Source organism: Simochromis diagramma, unplaced genomic scaffold (assembly GCF_900408965.1).
Source record: "Simochromis diagramma unplaced genomic scaffold, fSimDia1.1 OVJJ01000446.1, whole genome shotgun sequence".
NCBI classification, from domain to species: Eukaryota; Metazoa; Chordata; class Actinopteri; order Cichliformes; family Cichlidae; genus Simochromis; species Simochromis diagramma.
Window position 1 is genome coordinate 308,298 of NW_024386822.1, and position 8,585 is coordinate 316,882.

An 8,585-nucleotide genomic window follows, 5' to 3' on the forward strand; every position below is an offset into this window, starting at 1 on the left:
TGGCATTTAAGAGGACAACATCTGTCATGGTGGGACGGTCCTTCCCCGGTGACCTGCCTGTGTGTGTGTTTCTCTCTCCTCCTCCCCACCCTTGTTGTCTCCACCCAGCGGCTGACACACCTGCACCTAATTTGCCACCCAGCTGTCACTAATCATCCTTTGTCGTGGGCTGAGGCATTTAACTGTGTGTCCAGACGGCAGTCGACGCTGGATTGTATTTGAAGCTTGGTAGTTAAGAGTGTTTGTCACTTGCAACTTAGCTTTAGCCGGCTAGCCTTCTCACCTGTTGTTGTCGCTCGTTTATAGGAGGAAGAGACACGGAGCAGGAGGTTGGAGAGAAGGAGCCCGCGGAATTAAGCTCTCGGAGGAGAACACACACTCAGATCATCACTTTGGAAACTCACCTGTGCACCACTGGGAGTTTGGAGAAGATCACTGTTGGATTTTGCACTTCGCTTTGTGTTTTGAGACTGTTTTTGGGTACTGTAAATAAACACACTCGCATCCAGAGCTCCGTGACTGAGTCCGTATTTTCCCATTACCCGTGACAACATCGAAGGGATTTTAAGGATTGTTATGCTCCTTAAACGTAGTTACAGACATGTATTGTGATGAAATTTATTAACTATGGCTGTGTAATCAATTATTGTGAATTTAACTGTTATCAGGAAATGATCAGACAGCAGAGGGTTTTCAGGAAACACTGTTAAATGTTCAGTTTCTATGCCATATGTTAAAACAAGATCTAGAGTGTGATTAAAGTGGTGGGTGGGTTCTTTTACATTTTGAGAGAAGCCAATTGAGTCTAATAACAGATTAAATGCCGTGTTTAGACTGTTGAGGCAGCACGGTGGCACGGTGGTTAGCACTGTTGCCGCACAGCAAGAAGGTCCTGAGTTCAATTCCACCATCAGGCCGGGGTCTTTCTGTGTGGAGTTTGCATGTTCTCCCCGTGTTTGTGTGGGTTTCTCACCGTCCAAAGACATGCAGTTTGTGGGGATAGGTTAATTGATTAATCCAAATTGCCCATAGGTGTGAATGTGAGCGTGATTGGTTGCGACAAACTGGTGGCCTGTCCAGAGTCTTGCCCTATGACAGCTGGGATATGCATCTGACCTCGGAGTCCTGTGAGTCCTCCTCATCAACTGTAACATTGAGTCTGAATGGACCATGTTTAGCACCTCCATTGCCAAAGCAGCCGCAAGGTGCCTGTCATGGTGGTAACCCCTGAACCAAATGGTGTTCACCAGAGGTGTGGGGAGCCACCAAGCTGAAGAAGGAGTCCTGTTGGGCTTGGCTACCCTGTGGGACTCCGGAAGCAGCTGATAGGTACCGACAGGCCAAGTGGAACGCGACTCAGGCAGTGACTGAAGCAAAAACTTGGGTGTGGGAGGAGTTCGGAGAGGCCATAGAAAAAGACTGCCTCAAAGAGATTCTAGCAAACCGTCAGGTGACTCAGGAGGGGAAAGCAGTGCTCTACCCTGTGTGCTGTGCAGGTGGAGCGCTGCTGACTTTGACTGTGAACATTGTCGGGAGGTGGAAGGAATACTTTGAGGACCTCCTTAATCCAATTGGCACATCTTCCGTGGATGAAGCAGAGTCTGGGGACTAGGGGGACTGCTCAACAAATCCCCTGGTGTGGATGAGGTCCGCCCTGACTTCCTGAAGGCTGTGGATGTTGTTGTAGGGCTGTCTTGGTTGACACGCCTCAGCAATGTTGCGTGGAGATCAGGGGCAGTACCTCTGGATTTGAAGACAGGGGTGGTGGTTCCCACCGGAGCGATCCCTTCCGTTGAGAACCGGATGATCCCGGTTCCCCCTATAGTGTATTCCAACTATAAGGGGATCACACTCCCCAACCTCCGTGGGAAAGGCTAAGCCAAGGTGCTGGAAAGAAGAGTCCGTCCGTTAGTTGAACCTCAGATACAGGAGGAACAATGTGGTTTTCATCTTAGTCGTGGAACACTGGACCAGTTCTTCATCCTCTCAAGGATACTTGAGGGTGCATGGGAGTTTGCCCAATCAGTCTACATGTGTTTTGTGGACTTGGAGAAGGCATTTGACCGTGTCCCTTGGGGGGTTCTGTGGGGGGTGCTCAGGGAGTATGGGGTGTCTGGCCCATTGCTACAGGCCATTTGATCCTTATACAACCATTGCAAGAGCTTGGTCCGCTTAGCCGGAAAAAAGTCAGACTCGTTCCTGATGGGTGATGGGCTCCACCAGGGCTGCCCTTTGTCACTGATTCTGTTCATAATTTTTATGGACTGAATTTCTAGGTCTAGCCAAGTGGTGGAAGGCTTTCACTTGGGTGGTCGCAGGATCTCATCTCTGCTTTTTGTGGTTCTGTTGGATTCATTTGGTGATGGCCTCCACCTCGCTTTGGAACTGTTCGCAGCCGAGTGTGAAGCGGTGGGAATGAGAATCAGCACCTCCAAATCTGAGGCCATGGTCCTCAGCCGGAAAAGGGTGGAGTGCCCACTCCGGGTCAGGGACGAGTTATTGCCCCAAGTGGAGGAGTTTAAGTATCTCGAGGTCTTGTTCACAAGTGACGGGAGAAGGGAGCTGGAGATCAACAGATGGATCGGTACTGCGGCTGCAGTGCTGTGGACGCTGTAATGGTCTGTTGTGGTAATGAGGGAGCCTAGTGTAAAAGCGAAGCTCTCAATTTATCAGTCGATCTACGTCCCTACTCTCACCTATGGTCACGAGCTGTGGGCAGTGAACAAAAGGACGAGATTACGGATACAAGCGGTGGAAATTGGCTTCCTCTGAAGGGTGGCTGGACTCTCCTTTAGAGATAGGATGAGGTGTTCGGCCATCCAGGAGAGGTTCAAAGTAGAACCGCTGCTCCTCCACATCAAAAGGAGACAGTGTAGGTCCTCCTGGGTGAGGCAGGGCTGGAGGTCCTCCTGGGTGAGGCAGGGCTGGACCGGGACAAAAAATCGGCCCGGGCATTTTGACTAGAGACCGGCCCACCAGGTATTATAGGAAAAGGCATAAAACCTTTGAATGAAAAACAAATGCTGTTGTGACAGTGATGTACACTATCTTGTTGGTATATACAGTGGGGCAAAAAAGTATTTAGTCAGCCACCGATTGTGCAAGTTCCCTCACTTAAAATGATGACAGAGGTCAGTAATTTGCACCAGAGGTACACTTCAACTGTGAGAGACAGAATGTGAAAAAAGAATCCATGAATTCACATGGTAGGATTTGTAAAGAATTTATTCGTAAATTAGGGTGGAAAATAAGTATTTGGTCACCTCAAACAAGGAAGCTCTCTGGCTCTCACAGAACTGTAACGTCTTCTGTAAGAAGCTTTTCTGTCCCCCACTCGTTACCTGTATGTATGGCACCTGTTTGAACTCATCATCTGTATAAAAGACACCTGTCCACAGCCTCAAACAGTCAGACTCCAAACTCCGCCATGGCCAAGACCAAAGAGCTTTCGAAGGACACCAGGAAAAGTATTGTAGACCTGCACCAGACTGGGAAGAGTGAATCTACAATAGGCAAGCAGCTTGGTGTGAAAAAATCAACTGTGGGAGCAATCATCAGAAAATGGAAGACATACAAGACCACTGATAATCTCCCTCGATCTGGGGCTCCACGCAAGATCTCATCCCGTGGGGTCAAAATGATCATGAGAACGGTGAGCAAAGATCCCAGAACCACACGGGGGGACCTGGTGAATGACCTGCAGAGAGCTGGGACCAAAGTAACAAAGGTCACCATCAGTAACACACTACAACGGCAGGGAATCAAATCCCGCAGTGCCAGACGTGTTCCGCTGCTGAAGCCAGTGCATGTCCAGGCCCGTCTGAAGTTTGCCAGAGAGCACATGGATGATACAGCAGAGGATTGGGAGAATGTCATGTGGTCAGATGAAACCAAAGTAGAACTTTTTGGTATAAACTCAACTCGTCGTGTTTGGAGGAAGAAGAATACTGAGTTGCATCCCAAGAACACCATACCTACTGTGAAGCATGGGGGTGGAAACATCATGCTATGGGGCTGTTTTTCTGCCAAGGGGACAGGACGACTGATCCGTGTTAAGGACAGAATGAATGGGGCCATGTATCGTGAGATTTTGAACCAAAACCTCCTTCCATCAGTGAGAACTTTGAAGATGAAACAAGGCTGGGTCTTCCAACATGACAATGATCCAAAACACACCACCCGGGCAACAAAGGAGTGGCTCCGTAAGAAGCATTTGAAAGTCCTGGAGTGGCCTAGCCAGTCTCCAGACCTCAACCCCATAGAAAATCTGTGGCGGGAGTTGAAAGTCCGTGTTGCTCGGCGACAGCCCCAAAACATCACTGCTCTCGAGAAGATCTGCATGGAGGAATGGGCCAAAATACCAGCTACTGTGTGTGCAAACCTGGTAAAGACCTATAGTAAACGTTTGACCTCTGTTATTGTAACATAACCTTTGTTGGCAAAGTATTGAGTTGTATTTTTGTTATTGACCAAATACTTATTTTCCACCCTGATTTACGAATAAATTCTTTACAAATCCTACCATGTGGATTCATGGATTTTTTTTTCACATTCTGTCTCTCACAGTTGAAGTGTACCTCTGGTGCAAATTACTGACCTCTGTCATCATTTTAGGTGGGGGAACTTGCACAATCGGTGGCTGACTAAATACTTTTTTGCCCCACTGTATGTAGCGAGTAAAAGCTACAGAGTAACCGCTAGGGGCCTCTATACTACTTGTGCAAACTTTCAGGCCCAAATTTCTTGCAGGAACGAGCCAAGAATAAACGGGACAAGAGGGTCAATATCAGCCAGGATACGTTAAAGTTTATTATTTTAAAGAAAACGGGTTTGCAATACGCCTAAAACATCACAATAAAAAGGTCACTAATGACCACAATATACTCTTACTGGTGCAACCTGCCAGCAATGCAACTATCACCTGATGGCTTGCTCTCCCCCGGCAAGCCCAGATGCTCGTTGCTTTAAAAGAAACAAATCCACCCCAAATAAATACGAGCCCAACAGAACACTTATTGCATGCACTAAGTGTTTTAGTTCAGGCAATAATTGGTAGCACTACAATCACAGCAAATTCACACGGAGCACCTCTGCGAGACCTAATCTCCCTAAGGTAAGAGCCCAGCTCAGGGATTGCACATTGCCCGGCTAATATTGCACCAGCCCAGTGAAGATAAAAACAAACCCTGAATAAAAAAAATCAGTTTTAAAAGGTGGCCCTACTCTAAAACTAACTTGGGAGAAAAACGCAACGAAAAGGAGAAGGAGGAAAAGACAGTGACAAATCCATGTGTGCAGCCTGTCCTGCAGGAGGCAATACAATATAAATTAGATTGCAGTGCATAAATATCCTTTTTTTAATGTCAAATATATTAAATTAACATACCTCCAGCTGACTACTATGTTTACTGCACAACTTGCTTGTGGTCTTCTAAAATCACTACTAAAAACATGAAATATAATAAACATGGGTAAGTTTCTGGACCTTGTCGGTGAAGTCGGTGCAGTTCTTGATGTGATGTGGGGTGTTCCCCACAAGAGGTGCAAGGATGGTAGTAGGGTGTTTCGAAATGTTGGCTGAGTTGATGCTACTGACAATAGGTCTGAGTGGGACAGCTTCTTTATGGATCTTAGGAAGTCTGTAAATGCAGGGTATGGCATCCCCTGGGTAAAGGCGGTGATATGTGAGGCGGTCAATGATTTTGTCCCTTTCAAGGTCCTGAAGGCAAGCTATAACTTTCTTTTTGTAGCTGCTTGTGGGGTCTCGCTTTAAGGCTTCGTAGGTATTGTTGTCACTGAGGAGAGTGGTGATTTTTGTGTGGTAATCCGTTGTGTTTAGGACCACGGTGCACCTTCCCTTATCCGCTGGTAGTATAATGATTTTGTGGTCTTTGATCAGGGAAGCAACGGCCTTCTTTTCTTGTATTGTGAGGTTAGACGGAGGGACTTTGGCACTGGAGAGGGTGGCTGAGACTTTCATCTTGATTTGCTCTGCTTCTGTCTGTGATAGTTTATTAATCCGTATGGCGGTTTCTGTGGCTGTGATGAGGTCTATGGGCAACTGTTGCAGAGAAATGGCAAAATTGAGTCCTTTGGCTAATACTCTCTTTTGAGGTTCAGTGAGATTCCGGTCTGAAAAGTTCTTCACCCATTTTTCCTGACTGTCCTCAGGTGTGTGTTCTTCTCTGAGTTGTGTAGGTTCAGAATGAGGAGTGTGTTTTCCAAAGAAAAACGATTACAGGTCACCAGAGAACTTCAATCTATACATCTAAAAACCACAAACCAGGCGAGAAATGTGGGTGTAGTGATGGATGCAGACCTAAACTTAGAAAACACATTAAGACAATAACAAAGTCAGCTTACTATCACCTCAAGAATATTTCAAGGACAAAAGATCTGATGTCTCAACAGGACCTGGAAAAACTAGTCCATGCATTCATCTTTAGTAGGCTTGATTACTGTAACAGCATCTTTACAGGTCTACCTAAAAAATCAGTCAGACAACTACAGCTCATTCAGAACTCTGCTGCTCGAGTCCTCACTAAGACCAAAAAAGTGGACCACATCAGTCCAGCTCTGAGGTCTTTACACTGGCTGCCTGTCCGTCAGAGGATAGACTTTAAAGTTCTGATGCTGGTCTATAAAGCTCTGAATGGTTTAGGACCAAAATACATCAGTGACCTCCTGACCCAGTATGAACCTTCCAGATCCCTCAGGTCATCTGGATCCGGTCTTTTATCAGTTCCCAGAGTCAGAACCAGACACGGAGAAGCTGCATTCAGCTTTTATGCTCCTTATATCTGGAACAAACTCCCAGAAAGCCTCAGATCAGCTGAAACACTCAGTTTATTTAAATCCAGGTTGAAGACTCACCTGTTCTCAGCTGAATAAAGCACCAAATCCACACTTTTAAGCTTAAATTTCAAAACTTACATTTTAACTACTGATTTTATCTACTGTTCTGATTTTATCTGTTTTGATTTTATATACTGTTTTGTTTGCTTGTTTGCTTGTTTTAATCAATTTTAAATCATGCTTTTTATTTGTTTTTGTTTCTAATGTCTCTGTAAAGCACTTTGAATCACCTTGTTGTTGAATTGTGCTATACAAATAAACTTGCCTTGCCTTTTGAAAGCAAGGTGTGGAATTTCCTGCGTTGTTTTTCTTTTCCTTTAGAGCGTTGGGCCCGCTGAGCCTTGTTCACAAACTTGTAAACCTCTTCTAAGATTGGAGAGGGTAGAAGGGTTTTCAGTTCCTGCAGAGTCTGGCTAATCTTGCTCTGGAGGGCATATATAGTGAAGTGGACCTGTCTTATCCTTTCACTTAGCAGCTGATTTTGTGCTCTCTGTAGAATCAAGTCTGCTCTGTATCCCCTGACAGTGGATCCAAGGCGCAAACTCTTAGGAACAACTCTGCTTTGTCTTCATCTTAGGTTGAAACGGAGATGGTTCCTATAATCCGCTAGTTTCCTTGATTCTCTTTCATACTCCCTGCACCAGTTGAAGGGTGTTCCTCCCAAAATGTACGGCAATATGTCTGTGAAGTTTCTCAGTCATCCAGGTCATTGTGGTGGCTGTAGCTCAGGTGGCAGAGCAGGTCAGCCACTAATCAGAAGGTCGGTGGTTTGATCCCAGGCTACCTCCTGGCTGCGTGCCAAATATCCTTGGGCAAGATACTAACCCCATGTTTGCCTACTGGTGGTGGTCAGAGGGCCCGGTGGCCCCTGTGTCCAGCAGCCTCGCCTCTGTCAGTGCCCCCCAGGGCAGCTGTGGCTACAATGTAGCTGCTATCACCAGTGTGTGAATGGGTGAATGACTGAATGTAGTGTGAAGCGCTTTGGGGTCCTTAGGGACTAGAAAAGCGCTATACAAATGCAGGCCATTTACCATCGTAGTCTAAGGAGCTTGGAAAGAAAAGCGTCTGGACTTCTTTAAGTTGCTTGAAGACGTTTCACCTCTCATCCGAGAAGCTTCTTCAGTTCTAAGGTCAAATGGTGGAGCGTCCCAGATTTAAACCTAGTGGGAGTGTCCCCCCAAAGAGGGACAAAGGGACCCCCTGATGATCCTCTACCTAATCACATGAGCCAACATGTGTAGGTCACAATCAGCCAGAGTTTCGGGTGAGCTCATTGTGAAACCTGGCCCCACCCTATCATGTGATTTCCTGAGGTCAGATGGCCCAGGGTGTGAGTGGGCGTTAAGGCGTCTGGGAAGGGATCTCAACACTGGATTATAGATGGCAGACAGTTGGTGTCATAAACCCCGCCTCTGTTCAAAGATGGTCGCTCACAGTGGACATAAATGGCTTCTTTTACTCCTCTTTCAAGCCATCTGTCCTGTCTTTTAGTTATTTGACATTTTTAATAGGTTTTATTTATATTTTATGCATTTTTATTAATTAGTTCCAGTGTACAGGACTTTGTGTCATCTGTGGTTGTTTTATAAATAAAGATTTGCTATGGTATTTTCCATGCTTTCATCTAAAAAGTGCTTGTTCCAGTTTATTCCACTCATTATGTTTCTCTCCCCCTGCAGCACTTCTTGGTTTGAATGAGGAGACTGTAGGGAGGAAACCCTGGGCATCTC